The following is a 16,131-nucleotide window of genomic DNA, read 5'->3' on the forward strand; positions in this document are numbered from 1 at the left end:
CTCTCAGCTCCAAGTCTACCCTTCTTTGCCCTGCTTTGTGATACTGGAGCTGGACCCTGTGAACATTTCTTCTCTGCCAGCTGGTGCAATGTTAATATCTGTCAGTAGGGGGCACTGGAGGGACCAGCTCCAGCCACGCCCTCGGTCATTCCTAGAGGTAGTAAAATTTCCCTACATTTGCCATTCCTCTCTTTTTTAGTATCCTTTTTACTAGTTTTAGTCATTAACCCCCTTTTCCTAATTAACACTTGTTTACAGTAAATTTTCCATGTTCAGATCACTGATGTGCTCTCTGCCTCCTGAACAGACCCTGAATCAAATACTCTCCACCCTGGTTTCCTTTGCTATCTCCATGTCAACCCTTGGAAGATTTGGGCCCTCTTTTGTTCTTATTATCTTTGCCTTTCTCCTCACCTCTGCCTATTTCAGGTCCCTCCTGTCACGGTGCAAAGACAAGGATGTGGCATCCTCCAAGGGTGCCTTGCAAAAAGGTGGAATTTCACCAAACTGGTGGTATGGAAAGAGCCTGGATCTTGGAAACAGGGTGCCTGGATTTTAGACCCAGCTCAGCCTCTGAACCATGTATTATACAGGTGGGAAATGGAGCAGAAGTTGTGATAAATAACTACTCATACTTCTCTAATCAGCTGTCGAAGATTTTCTCCCAGCCTCAGTTCCCATTATTTTATGTGTTCCTCATGAGAACCATTTTCACATGGTTTGGCTGGATAGGTCTTCCTCTTCTTATTCCAATTAGTACAGTGGTCCTCAATTGGGGCAGTTTTGCTTCTTAGAAGACATTTGGTTGTAACAAGGTGTGTGTTTGTGCTACTGGCATCTAGTGCACAGAGGCCCGGGATGCTGCTGAACATCCTATAATGCACAGGACAGCTCTCCACAATAAGGAATTATCTGGCCCCAAATGCCAATGGTGCTGAGGCTGAGAAGTCCTGAGTTAACATATAGAAATGGAGGTCCAGAGAGTGGAAATGACTTGCCTAGGGTCACACAGAAAGTGGGCAGCAGAACTTGAATGACAGTCCAGGACCTCACTATCACCCATTCTTCTTCCTGGGGCAAGGATAGCAAAGGAGATGGGAAGCCAGTAAGGCCTGCCCTCACTAATCCTGTGCCTGCAGGGGGCTGGCATTCTCCTCTTGCCACCCTGCCATGCCAAACCCCAGCCATTTTCCAATGCAACCATCTGCTTTCTCAACTCCTGTTCTGAGCTGCCAGGAAGCCGTCAAGAAAACCGTACTCAATGAGTACACTGCCAGGGAGTCAGTGCCAACGTAAGCTGGCTCCAGCATCGTCCATCCTTCTGGCCTTCCTGTAATTTGCTCCACTCCCCTGCCTACCTTCAAGGACTATTCAAGTCCTCTGCCTTCACAAGCCCTCTCCCATCCCAATCATCAACTCTTTCACTCCCAACATGTAACTGACTTTCCTGAGTACTCCCTTCTCTCCTACGGCTAAACCTAATCTCAGCCAGTTCAGGAACAGAAAATTTTCTCTTCTGGTGGAAGACATCTCTTCTGTCCTCTGGATCCATTCCTTTCTACCTTTGCCAAGGGTTGTCCCTACTGAGTATTCTCTCTCTCTGTCTCTGTCTGCCTCTGTCTCTCTCTCTCATTTGTCAACTCCCCCAACTCCACTACCTAAGGCTTCCCTGCATAAAGGCTGCTCAAGTCTCCCCCATAATTAATTTTAAAATAAGTTATTTTCTTGAACTCCTCTGGCCCTTTGAGCCACTTTTATTTCTTCCCCTCCCATCCATATACTCTTCACGCTGCCTGGATTAGCTGCTCCCCACGCCTGCTCCAGCTGCAAAACTCCTAGTCACGCTTCAAACCCAGCTCAAATGTCAGCTTCTCTAAGACGCCATAGCAGATGCTGTTGATCCCCCACCTCACCCCCCTCGACTTTCTGAGTTCTCCTGCAGCTACAGAAAGTTCTGGGCATGCTGACATCTTCCCACCTCAAGTGCCTGCATTTATTTTATTCTTTCCTCAGAGGGTCCCCAGCAGAACTGAGCCCCGGTGCCCACCGCTGTAACCCACTCATGAACCCCGGCTTCGCTGGCTCTCCTCCCTGCCCTGCTCAGTCTCTCCATGTCCTCCCGCGTGCTCCCTGGGCTCACCCCCCAGAGGAACTACCGGCACCAGAGCCCTTGTTTCAGGGTCCGCTTTGGGGGCCCCACCCTGAGACCCATGCCCACCCCACCCGCCCCTGAGGGAGTTCCGTGCTCCCTCCTCCTGCTCCTGGTGTCTCTTCTTGCACTTCTTGAGGCAGAGCCTCTGTCTCCTGTTCCAGACTGTGAGCCCCTCGAGGGTGACGGCAAGCTCTTCATCACCCCTGTGTCCCCTTCACCTGGCACATTACCCGTCCCATCACTGGCCAAGAATTGTTTGCTGAGTGAGGGAGTGAGAAAGTAAATGGGTAAATGATGACATGAATCTCCAGGGCACCTACGCTGGGTGACAGACCCTGTGAATTGAATTATCCCATCGGTGTGGCCCTCTGAACCCCTGCCTCCTCCTCTCCTATCGGGGGGCCTATTCCTGACCCCCCTGCCAGGTCCTGAGGCACCTCCCTCTGCCATCGATACCTGTTCTGCCCTCTATAACACCGTCGCAGTTGGCTCCCAGGACGCCTCCTGCCAGGAAAAGTCCCCAGACCAGGGAAGTGGGTCTCTTGGTAGGAGATTCCAACTTCAGTTAAATAAAGGCTACAGGAGCCCGGGGAGATGCTATTATAGTGTGACATAATTCAATGCCACCAGCCAGCAGATGTTGCTTTGGAGGGCTGGAGTTGTCCCAGATGGACTCTGGGGCTCGTGCAGAAGCACTCAGAACAACTACCTGCTTCTGATGTGAGCAGCCCCAGGAAACGGTAATTTCTAGAAATCAGCTTATTCAGCCCAAGTACATGGAGCCGAGTTTCCAGCAGGAGGAGATAAAATCATTGCTGGGGAAGTGAAGCAGCTGCTCCCAAGCCAAGAGGTCACGGAGACCATGTCCAGTTTTGAAACCTTTGGGGGAATGGGACACTCTGAGTACATCCAGAATGCTGGGGAACTCAAACTCAGCGACCTGGTCCTGTGAAAGATCGCTGTACACATAAGAAAACCGAGGTGTGCAGAGGCAAAGGAAAGGCTGCCCAAGGTCATGCACAGTGAGTCAGTGGCAAACCTGGGACTCAAGTCTAAATCCAAACAGATCTGCCCCCAACAGTCCCCAACTTCTCAGAAGACCAGGCAAAATGGGAGTCACGCTGAAACTAAAACCAAACCAAAACAAAAAAACAACCAACACCCTGGACTGACTCACAGGTTGTGCCTGCCATTTTGTTACAGACACTGGCCTGAAAATTAGAGACCCTGAGATCAGATGCTTGTTCTGCCTCTCTCTTGCTGGAGACTGCTCTCTGGGTTTCAGTTTTTTTTTCTGTGAAACAGAAGATTAATGACCTCTAGAATTCTTCAGCTTCCAAAAATCACTTCGAGCCTCAGTTTCCCCATTTAAGGGGTATAATGCTCTACTTCCTAGGATGATGTGAGAATCACGCGATGTCCAGAAGAAGTTCCTTGACACAATTGTGTGAAAGTAACCTCAGGGACAGTGTTATCATCACTCCCACGTCTGCAGCAAGGTGATGCTGAGGGTAGAGCTGGTTCCACATCTGAGCTGCTAGAAGGAGTGAAGGGAAACCAGTGTATCATCTGCTCGCCAAGAGGCCCTGGAGCAGCGAAGGGGTTTCAGGGTGGGTTTAAATCTGGATTTTCTCCCCATAAGGTGAGGTTGTCTCTGAAGCCATTTCCCTCTTGCTGTCCCAGCAAGTGACATGGAAAGTCAAATCTCAGGGTGCCTGCCCAAAGGGATCTTGGCAGTGCTGGGCTGTGGGCAAGAGCGGAAGGAAGGGAAAGGGAGAAAGTGGTGATTTACAAGGGGGTGGGGAGGAAGAAAAGGGGGTGAGAGGAAGAGGAGGGCAAAGAGGAGGAGAAGGAACATCTGGAGGGGGATGACCGTCTCCGTTCAATGGTGCAAAATGCAAGCAGGAAGTGTGGGCTCTAGAATCAGAAAGACCCGAGATCAAAGGCCAGCTCATCTACTCATCATATGGGGGCCTTTGGGCTAATGATTCAACCACCGTAAACCTGTTTCCACATCAGTAAAATGGGGATAAGAATGGTGCCTCTGTCTTAGGGATAATCTTGGCAAAGTGCTTAGCACCGTGCCTGGCCCAGAGTAAGTTCTCAATACACAGTAACTAGAGTGGCCACATAAACAGAGTAATTAGCGGTAAATCTACCAATTAGTGTGTTCTTCAGGAGGGGATGTAGGATCCATCCCAGTGACTGTGGCTACAGGAAGACAAGAGGGCTTGTTCAAGTAGAGGAGCAGGTGGGTTTGTCCAAGTTGACAGAAGCCTGAAGAAGCACAGAAACCCAGATAACACATGCAAAGCAACATAGTTAACACATTTTTATTGTGTTGACTATAGCAGGAATTATTCTTATTTGGCTAACAGCAATTATATTAGTGAGGACAACAATACATGTGCTAATGGTGGCTAAACTGATTAAAATAACAAGAAGGCAAATTTAAAGTCATTACATCCATCAGGAAGAAATGCCAATGTCAACCATGATCAAATGACTGTCACATGTATAAACAATAGGTATGATGTTAGAGAGATGGAAGATGGGGTGATGGGGCACTCACCGGGATCAGCAACGACATCAAATGAAACAACACTCCCCAAATCCCACCATGGGTGAGTGGAGCCCAGACTCCAACCCAGGTGTCTGAAGCCGAGGCTCTGACCACCCATCAAAGTTGGCCAGCACCACATCGTCTTCAGGCTGGAGTTTCCCAGGCCTCGCAGGTCCAGCAAGACTGGGGGACAGAGCAGTTGAGGACTGAGGGGCTGGGGTGAGGGGACCTTCCCTACAGTCCTGATGGACTGGTCATGAAGTATAACCAGGGACCCTGTCTGCCAGAAGGATGGATGCACTGAGCTGTGGGCTTTCCAGCTCCCTGGGATTATGAAATCCTTTTAGGCTTTCCCTTCAGCACCCACCAAGAGGAGAACTCTTCCCTCAGGGATGCCAGAGCTTTCTCTTCTTAGTAGATCTACATGGTTGCTATGACCACAAAGCTATGGGTGGAGTTAAAAAAACTTAGGAGGCACACATTTAAAAATTAATTAATTTTTATTTTTTATTAAATTTTTTCTTCCAATTTTATTGAGATATAGTTGACATACAGCAGTGTATAAGTTTAAGGTGTACAGCATAATGACTTGACTTATATACATCATGAAACAATTATCACAATAAGTTTAGTGAACATTGATCATCTCGTATGATACAGAATTAAAGAAATAGAAAAAATTGTTTCCTTGTGATGAGAACTTAGGAATTACTCTCTTAATAAATTTTGTATATAACATACAGCAGTGTAAATTATATTTATCATGTTGTACATTATATCCCTAGTACTTATTCATCTTATAACTGGAAGTTTGTTCCTTTTGACTGCCTTCATCCAATTTCCCCTCACCCCATCCCCTGCCTCTGGTAACACAAATCTGATCTCTTTTGCTATGAGTTTGTTTGTTTGTTTGTTTTTGAAGTATAATTGACCTACAACACTATATTAGTTCCTGTTGTAAGCATAGTGATTCGATATTTCTATATATTTCAAAATGATCATGGAATGCACACATTTTTGAACTGGGATAAAATGCGAGCTAAAGATTTGTCCTAGATTCTCCCTCTTGAGTAACTGAATTATGAGATGCCAATTGTTTAATATGAGAGATGTATCATCACACAGAGAATCTATTACATGCAGTCAGTCAGATACATACCCATGTGTACACACACACACACAAAGAGAAGGTCATTGGGGATTTTTCCTTCTTCAAGAACACTGGATCGTTCTTAGGAAGTGAAAAAAAGTCTCCAAATTCAAGGAAATATTTTCGCTGAAGTCTGTGAATGCCACACACAATTGCCCTAATCTTGTTCCTCCAGCTTTCCTCATTAACCTCCATCTCTACCTTGCTCTGAGGATTCTGTCCCCTGAGCTGAAGGGTAAGAAGTAAGGAATATTCACTCCCTAGCCTTCAGGGTTGCTCAACTTCTTGAGAGTCTTCTCTGACTCTTCCCCCTTCATCCCCTTCCAAGAGATAGAAATAGACCAGAAGCTTTAAGGTCTGAACTCACCGTTGGAATGATTTAATCCTGCTTCAGCACCACGGACAGAGCCCCCCCCCCCACCCCGCCGCCGCCCACCCCTACCCCGCCGCCGCCCCCCCCCCAACGCCGACCCCGGAGGAGAAACTGGGGGTTTCTTGCTAATGGCGTCATGATATGGGAACACCCAGATTACCAAAAGGTCTGAATGTAGACAGTGCTTCATCTAGACCCCAAACCACAAGCTCACAGGTTCTTTAAATTCTCCAATTTAATATTTCAAAAATATGCACATTTTGCTTTCTATATTATACCCATGATTGTTTTAATATAAAATACAAAGCAATGGATATTTCCATGTATTAGAGTAGGGAGGATGTCCTATGCCTATGTAATGTCTTCTTGTACTGCTGGGCACACCTTAAAAATTCCTGTGGCGTGTGTGTGTGCGTGTGTGTCTGTGGTGGGGTACAGTGCTCACAGGATGAAGTTCAAGATACTTACCTTGGAATTCACATCATCATCTGCTACCTCCTCCTTTTCCTCTACCACTTTCACTGATGCCGCACTCTCACATCTCACACAAGAGCTACATACCACACACACACATGTCACACATATATAGGATCCCATTGAACCCCTGACTCACCCTTCAGTGCTCTTGGGGTTGTATCCTTTCTCATGGAAGAAGGTGGGTCCCTCCACTCCTTCCTTCTCTGATTCTGCCTGTGAATACAGACACGTCCTGCACTCTGAGATGCAATCCATGCCACCCAGCAGATCAGCACTGTGGCTCTGCTGTTTTAAAGGAATAAACCTAGGCTGACCCCCATTGATTTATTTCACTCTTTGAATCTTGTCGCCAGTCATGGGCTCTTCATCATTGCCTGCAATGAGCAGACTGAGGAGAGAGTCTTAGAGCTTGACTGCCCAGGTCAGCTGCAACTGGAAAGTAAAGGGTTGAGCTTTTGGTGAATTTTTTTCCCTCCAATTGTGGTTCAGTGAGCCTTTAACAGCACTAGAGGTTCTGTGTGAGCTGAACCATGCAGGTTGCATGCTAAATCTCTTCCAGTGAAATCTCTTTCTGCTGCTCTAACATGGGGCTGGGGTCTCCAGGAGGCATTCTGGGTGAACAGAGGAACAGCAGCTGGTCCCTGACATAGGAGGTTAGAGCAGGAAGGTACAGCTCCCACAATGATTGGTCAACAACCCAATTGACATCTGCTCTGTGCCAGGCCTGCCCTGGGCTCTGGGGCTGCTTGGACATTGCCCTAGAGCTCAGTCTGGGGGCTGGTGGGCGAATCACAAATGGAGGACCAGAGAGGGGGTATGATTCACCCCGAGCCCCACAGTCAGGCAACTGGCTGGGTTAGGATAGAACCTAGGACTCCTGACACCTGGGCTTTCCAACCAGGAGCCAGGGCAGTGATAGGGGTCGGGGAATGTTTTCTGGGGAAAGATCTTGACTCGTAAGTACTGTACATGGAGATGGAATAAAAAAGAAAGGGGATTAGACCACCCCCACCCCACCCCTGGTCGGAGCACCCCTGCCTGCTTCTTTTCCAGCTCTATCCAATTCTGTCCTCCAGAAATGCCCTGCTCCAGTTAGGAACTTTTCACTTGAAGGTAACAATAAACGGGTTAAACAAATGTGGGAATTTGCTGGCTCAGCGAACCAGCAAAGGTAGGTCCAGCCAGGCTCCACCTCTCTGACATTCTCTCCTCCAGTGTTGCCGTCACCCCTGGCCCCTCGTGCCCCTCACTCCCTGGAGCCAGAAGAAAAGCGGGTCCATTCTGGGAGTTCCGCCATAGGAGAGAGGGCGATCCTTTCCCCCAGAAACTCCAGCAAACATCTCACCTCTCATTGGCCTGAGCTGGGTCATGTGCCCTGCCCTGAACCAATCACGTACCAGCAGGATGGGGTAGGCTGATGGCTTAAGCCAATCAGGCCCCACCTCGGGAGCTGAGGCCGAGTCAATCATACCACATGACGGAGAGTGGGAAGAGGCAGCTCCTTCAAGGAGAGTGTGGTGGGCTTGTTGGAAAGAGGTGAGATGGAAGCTGGGGGGTGGGGGGCAACAAAGGTTGTGACAGATGCCACCACCTGAGATGGGTAATAACATCCAATCAATGAGAAGTCTTCTTTGCCGCTCCAGCCCCGTCTCCAATGTCCTGCCTCATGTCCAAGGCTGCTGAGAGGCTTGGAGTCCACCGTCTCCCACCATCGTGGCTCATGACTCCATCCATCTCCCTGGCTGTGCCCCCAGCTGGGATTCTCCATCCCCACTCCACCCCCCTTCACCCTTTAGATCGCAGCTCAAGCTTTACCTTTTGCAACTACGAAATGAGTCACCTCTGCTGGGTGCCCCCACCACCATTTGCTGCACCATTATGATCAAGTTTTCTATCGTCCCCTGCCCACCCCCTACACACAGAGCTTACCAGTTCCTTGAAGGTGTAAAATAAAATAAATCTCTAGGCCCAAGATGGAGCCGCTCCTGCCCAAGGTGCCGCATCAGCACGACGAAACCCAGATAACTTTTGTGTCCCTGTAAATGCTCCACTTGACCAGAAATGCAGTATACCTAGTAAGCCAATCAATCCTCGAAGGCCAAGCCAGCTTTGGACTTTATGCCTTTTCCTTGTTCCTTATTTATTTTCTCCTTTTCTCGTCCTTGTTCTATATTCATTTTCTGGTTTTCTCTTCCTTGTTCTTTATTCTTTATCTTATAAATGCTTCCTGCCTTCTGCCCAATTTTGCAGTTCTCTGGACCCTTGGGAACGAAGACTTCCTGCTTCATGAAGTGTTAAAGTTTGTTTGTATCACCTACATCGTCTTCTTCAATCATTTAAAAACAAAGGTATGGACCTGGACAAGTCTTAACTAATCTCTTTGTTCCCAGCCTCTAGGTACTGCCTGGTTTAGAGCAAGAAGTCAATAAATATTTGTTGAATTAATGAAAATAAGTCTGTGTTGAAGACATGACTTCTGTGAAGTTGTTTGCGTTTTAACAAAGGACAAAGCCTCAAGCCTTAGGAATGAAGCTCAAATGGTAGGGTTTCAGGCACCAGTAAACTCAGGACGGAAGCTTCCTCCATTGTTTAGTGCCTGGAGGAGAAAGTGTCTGTCTCAGCAGGTGGAATTTTCCATTCATGGCTTTCCAGTGCAAAAACAATCACATGGTCTCCTGAAAACACGTGTCATGGAAACAAATGTATTTCCCTTTGGCTTTCTTGTGGAAGGAAACTGCTCTAGTCCTATCAAGTTTCCTGCTCTGGTTCTGGTTGACAGAATGTTCCTTCCTGACTTCCTGTGAACTATGAAGATGACACCCTGATTGACCCACCTCAGCTCTCTGACCCCACAGCCATGGAGCCCTACCTGTCAGTCCAGCTCTGCCTAGCCAGGAGACCCATCCTGCAGCTCAGGCACTTCCACATCAAGCCCCTTGGCCTGGATGCTTCTCCAGAGCTTACCTGGGGCCCATCTTCACCACTGGGCTCCCCTCTGGTCTTCTGGCTGACGGCCCCACCCCCACCCCTCCATGCTCCAGCTCTGTGCACTGACAGCCTCTCTGCCCTCAAGTACCTCCACTCCAGCCCTCTACTCTGCCCTGGAGTGACCCTCCACAGCACAAAATTGACTGGTTCCCTCCTGCTATAAATCCTTCCCAGGCTCCATGGTGCCCTTGGATCACGTTCCAGAATCCTTGGCCCTGCACCAGCCACGCAGAGGCACAGACATTAGCCAGGTACACAGCAGGCAAGGACCTGCCCCTGCTTTTGCCTGGATGCCCTTCCCCTCCCTATTGGCCTGGCGAGCTCTTACTCACTCCTCAAGACCCAATCCCAACACCCTCTTCTCTGTGAACCTTCCCTGGGGAGCCTATTTCTGTCTCTGCTCATGGACCCTCATTACCGATCCCCTGGTCTGTCTCCCTCACTAACCTGGGAGCACCTCTAAGTCAGAAGCCAAGCCTGATTTTCCGTGTCCCCAGCATCTGGCAGCAGAAAAAGTGTCAGTATGTGTTTATGGAATGAATGAATGAATGAACGGACTTACTACTGTTAAGAGAACAGCAACAACTTATCTCTTATTTCTGGAGCATATATTACGCACCAGGCACTGCACTAGGCAATTTGCCTGCATTAATCCTCCATAGTGTCACACCCCTTCTGAGTCTGGCATGATTATTAGGTCCATTTTACAGAGGAGACACTTTGGGCTCCTCTGTAAAGGAGGAGAGGTCAAGGATCCAGAGAGGTCAAGGATCCAGTCCAAGGTTACAGTGTAAGGGAATGACGGGGCTAGAACTTGAACTCAGGGGTGTCTGGCTCCAACTTCTTCATTTACTGAGGACCTACTATGTGCCTACGATTCCCGGAAACAGAACCAGCCAAGTGTCTGACCTTGTGGAGTTCCTATTGTATGGGGTGAGGAGAGGACAAACAATAAAGAAATATGTATATATAAATAATGTCAGACCTGATGAGTGCTACACAGAAAAATAAAATAGGGTTGAAGGCTGTATTAGTTTGCTTGGGCTGCCTTAACAAAATAGCACAGACTGGGTGGCTTAAGCAACAGAAATCTGTTTTCTCACAGTTATAGAGGCTAGAAGTCCAAAATTAGGGTGTTGGCAGATTTAGTTTCTTTGAGGCCTCTCTCCTTGGCTAGCAGACAGCCACCTTCTTGCTGTGTCTTCCTCTGTGTACACACATCCCTGGTGTCTCTCTGTGTGTCCTAATCTCTTCTTATAAGGACACCAGTCAGATTGGATTAGGGACCCTCCTAACGGCTTCATTTTAAATGAATCACCTCTTTAGAGGTGCTATCTCTAAGTACAGTCACATTCTATGGTACTGGGGGTTAGGGTTTGAACACATGAAGTTTGTGGGGGGCAAATTCAGGGGGTCAAGGAGTGGTAGGCTGGGGTGGGTGATACTCTAAGGGATGGCTGAGTTGAGACCTGAATGAAATGAAGGGACAAACCTGGTGACACCTGAGGGAAGCAGGAGCAGAAGAAACAGCAAGTGCAAAGGCCCTGAGGCTGGAAAAGGCATAGCCTCTTTGAGGAATGGCAGGAGGTCATGGAGGCTGTTGCTTTGTGATCTGGGGAGAGGGGAGAGGGATAAGGTTAAAAGGGCCAACACACACACACATCCTCTGAACAGCCTCAGAAGTTAGTGGCCCAGTGTGACTGACACTTCTTACCTCTATAAGTATCTATTTCCATACCTGCTTTGTGCAGATGGGGAAACTGAGGATGAGAAAGGCCCAGGATGAGAAAGGCCCTGCTCAGAGTCACATAGCATGTTGGTGTTGGATGTCCTGCCCTTAGACTGCCTTTAGTGCCCCTCTTTCTGGGGAGGTGGGTGGAGTGCAACCGGTGCTGGCAAAGTACCACTGGGAGGAAGGGTCTGCGAACTGGGATTAGTGTAATTATTGTTACTGTTACCTCTGTGTAGAAATGACAGTGGATCCTGCCAAGAGCCAAGTGGGAGAAGAGAAGTGGGGGGATTTGGGGCAGCTGCTCCCTAGGAGGGGAGAGTGATTCTCCCAGGCAGTGTCTCTGTCTCGCCCTGATGCTCTTCCTTTTTGTCAGTTTAAGCAGCTTCTTCCCTGTGCCGGGCTCCACACATGGTGTGACCCCAGTCCCTCTGAGCCTCTGACAGGCTGGGGATGAGGTGACTGAGACCCAGAGGGGTTGGGCTACCTGATCAAGGCACTGAGCTGGTGACTAGGAGATGGGATTTGAACCCACACCCATGGGCCTCCAGAGAGCACCAACTCTAACCGCCCACCATCCTCAGCCTATGTCTCCTGGGCACTGCCTGCCGCTCGCCACCCTTGGGCAAGTCATTTCCCATCCCTGGACCTCGTTTTTCTCATCTGGAAAATGGAAGAGACACCCCTGGCCCTTCTGCCTCCCAGGGATATTTTGATGCCCCTTCCCCAGGGGGGATTTGGATTCATGATGCCACGGGTGGCAGCACCGAGGACTGAGCCACACACAGGAGCTCGTCAGGCCCTCAGGGAAGCCCTGTGGAGTGAGGGGTCTCAACCCTGCTTCCTGAGGAGGGAGATGAAGCTCAGAGAGGTTCAGGAGCTCACCCAAGGTCACACAGCTGAGAAGGACAGAGCCAGGGCCCTAACACCCCTCTCTGTCTGAGGATTCCCGCCACGCCCCCTTCCCATCCAATGGGAGCTGAGCCTCCTAAAACCTTGGTCAGCAGTGGCTGTTGGACATAGTAAGGCTGAGCTTAAGGGGAACTTAAAAAAATTGAATCATGTCACTTCCCCCCGTTTAAAAGTCACACTCTGAACAGGCACCTGTGAAGCCCTCTGTGGCAGGGCCCCACCCAACCCCCCCTCATCTCAAGCACCTCCCCCTCCCTCCATGCGCCCACCCACTCCCGGCACTTCCTGGAACACGTCCTGTTCATTCAGGCCTGACCTGCCTGTGAGCTGCTCCCTCTTCCTGGAACGCTCTTCTCCCTTCCCTCTCCTCCCCTAGTCCACGCTCCACAGAGCAGACAAAAGAGCTGTAAAAACACCGGCCTGGTGGCGTCACAATCCTGCTTAAAGCTCTCCCACGGCCCCTACTGCCCTGGGATAAGCCACTACTAGAACACGTAGCCCCTCCTGACCTGGTCCTGTCCGTTTCCAGCCTCATTCTAACTACACTAGCGGCCTCTGTTCCTGGGAAGCCCCAAGCTCCTTCCTGCCTCAGGGCCTTCACTTGGCAGTTCCTGCCACCAGGAAAGCTCTTCCTCTTCCCTTTTTGTCTGACCCCTGACCCTTCTGGTCTCAGTTCAAATATTCCCTCAGGGAGGCCCTCCCTGGACCCCCGAGATTAAGCTGCCATCTTCTTCTCCCTCATGTTATTTTATTCTCTCACTTCACAATAAGCATCCCAGTTTCTGATTATATTCATTTGTTTATCTCTTTACATCTCCTTCCTCAGCTAAACGATAGGATCTCTGAGGACAGGGAACACGTCGTGGTGTTCAGAACAAAATAGATGCTGGGGAAATATATGGAATGAGTGAGGGAACGAATGAACAAAGTTGGGTCCTCAGTAACCTGAATGAGACAGAAATTCAGGGGTGTCCCCAGGAGGGTCCGACAGGCTCCTTCTCTCCCAGCTGCCCGTGTCCCCTTTGGTGAGTGGGGAGTCAGCAGGGATGCTGTCACCATGGCTACACACTCAGCAGCAGCCTCTCCAGTCAGGTCGGTATTTAATTCCACTCAGTTCCACTCATCATTTCTTCCAGGGAAATCATAACATTTTGACATCATCAGGGGCCTGGAGACACGAGTGTCTCAATGCACCACTGACATGTCAGGCTTGGTCCCCGGCTCCCTGCATGCCTTGAAAGGCTCCCATCCAATGCAAGGCCATTTTGTCCTTTGCGTGTTGGGAAGGATGTGCCCCCTGGTGGGGGAGGTGGGGAGACTCCTAGAGGCCCAAGGTCATTGGGAATCTGGAGGCAGCACCAATGCCAGCCCCACTGTGTCTTAATAGTAGCTCATGGCAGAACTCAACACGTGATTGGCCGAACAAATGAATTCATCTGACTGGGTGAGTTCATTGGTCCAGCTGACTGGCAGTCCCTGCTGATTGGTTCCTCTTGTGATTTGCTTGCTGATATTTTCTTCCCCAAATTCTGGGTTATTCTAAGGCATCCGCCTTCCTGTTGTTTACTCATTCACCCCCAGATGCAGGAGGCAGCTTGGCCAGGCCCAGAGCCCAGGAGAAGGCCGGGGATGTTACCTCTTCCAGGGGCCCTGAGGACTGTGGTGGGAGGTCGAGACCTCCATTCCCTCCACTCATGCCTTTGCTTCCTGTTTCTGATCAGAGAGTCTGGGAGCAGATTCTGCCTTTCCAGACTTTCCGCTGTCTCCTGAGACCTTTGATCTGGCCCATCCCTGCCTCTGCTGACCCCATGGACCTCACAGTTCACCTTCTTGGGCTGGGGAGTGGGGGCTGCAGTCCTATCAGGGAGACAGACCCTCATTCTCCCCGGGTCCTGTGAAGTGAAGGTTGCATCAGCTCATTGCGAGGAGCTCTGAGGGGTTTGTCCTTCCTTTCTCTCTTATCAACAGGATCCTCTGATATGGACACTGGGAGGGAGATGGGCCCTCTTCCTCTGAGGTCACAAGCTGTAAGGACCATCTAAGCCTGGAATCGCTGGTGGCCATCTTCCCCTCAGTGGGGAGAAAGCCTGTCTGAGAAGGACGTCGACACAGAGGGAAGCAGAGCGAAGAGAAGGGAGGAAGCAGGTAGAGCTTTTGCCTCCAGCTGCCCCTGTGGAACCAGTTCCACGCACTGTATGTTCCAGTTCTGTGGGCCAACAAGTCCTATACCTTTTGCTTTAACTCTTCATGCTCTGCCCCTTGCAACAAAAGGTTCTGCCTAAAACAAGCTGCAATCAAGGAGCAGAACCCGACTCTGAAAGGGAAGCAAGGCCCAGAACAGAGAAGGAGAGAAGCCTCAGAGCTGAGATGCCAGGAACGATGGGCCGTGTCACCAGTGAGAGTGGCCAGCTGTCAGCAGGGCTGGATGCAGAGGCTCGGCCGTGCCAGGCTGGGGCGCCGGCCAGGCCTGCCTGTGGGAGCCCTGCTGCCCTGGGCCTGAGGAACTGTGCCTTCTGCCCTGACGTGGTAGACCAGATAGCTTCTGGGGCCATGAGCTGAGGCCAAGCAATCATTATCTCCATGTTACAGATCAGGAACTTGAGGCCTGAAGAGGGGAAGTGACTCTCCTGAGGTCACTCAGCTAGTAGGGAACAGAGTCAGGATTTGGACCTGGATCCATGCCCAGAAGTAGGATTGCTGGATCATACGGTAGCTCTATTTTCAATTTTCTGAGGAAGCTCCATACTGTTTTCTATAATGGCTGTACCAGTTGACATTCCCAGTAACAGTGCACAAGGGTCCCCTTTTCTCCACATCCTCTAGGCCTCTCAACTTAATGTGTCTACCCAGAATCCCCCGCTCCAGCCCCACGCTGCCCCGCACCTGCTCCTCTCTGCCTCTCCCCCCACGTCTCCAGCCTCCATCTCTAGGTGTGGGCCTTGCCTCCCTGACCTGGCCAGGAGGTGGAAGTGTGTAAGCTGTTCAGACCCTGGGCCTTGACTTCAAGCTTAGTGCCTAGTTTCACTGCTATTGAGCACAGAGTTTGCAAACAGTTGCCCGGGGGGCTGATTCAGCTCACAGATCTATTGCTTTTGGCCCTCGTGGTGTTTCTGTTCTCTTTAATAAAATTTTTTCTTTTAGAGTATGTTTAGATTTGCAGAAAAGTTGCAAAGATGGTCCAGAGAGTTCCCATAAACCCCACACACAGTTTCTCCTATTATTATTTTAAAAAACATGGCAGTTAAAAAAAATGAGGCTATTCAACAACAACAACAACAAAAAGGTAGAAAGAGAAAAGGCAAAAAAATCCAGCTGTCTGCCTTGCCCTGAAAAATCGGAAGATCTGGCCACACTGGGTTCATACTGGTCATAGCTATGATGGGACTGGGTTCCCCAGACCCTCCCAGCCTGCCCCTCACACAGTGTGTGTGTTGGTACTCATATCTGGCCCGTTTCACTCACACACATTCTCTGCCTGCCTCTTCTTGGCATTTGAGCCTGGGATCCTTGGTTAAAAGTACTAACGGTTTAAGATTCTTGAACCACAGAAGCACAGAATATTAGAATCAGAGTCTCAGGTACCTAGAACTATAGAATCTTAGAATTTGTTTACTTATTTAATAAATATTTTCTGAATGTCCCCTTGGTGCCAGGCTCTGTGCTGAGTGCTGAGACAATTCTGCAGGTCGAGAATAGATTCTTAAAGCAGGAGTGGAATCAGGATCTCAGGGGGAAGAGCCTCACTCAAGCCTCCTGCCTGCTCAGGCTTCATCTACCTTCTGCTTAG

This window comes from Balaenoptera ricei, chromosome 1, assembly GCF_028023285.1.
Source record: "Balaenoptera ricei isolate mBalRic1 chromosome 1, mBalRic1.hap2, whole genome shotgun sequence".
NCBI classification, from domain to species: domain Eukaryota; kingdom Metazoa; phylum Chordata; class Mammalia; order Artiodactyla; family Balaenopteridae; genus Balaenoptera; species Balaenoptera ricei.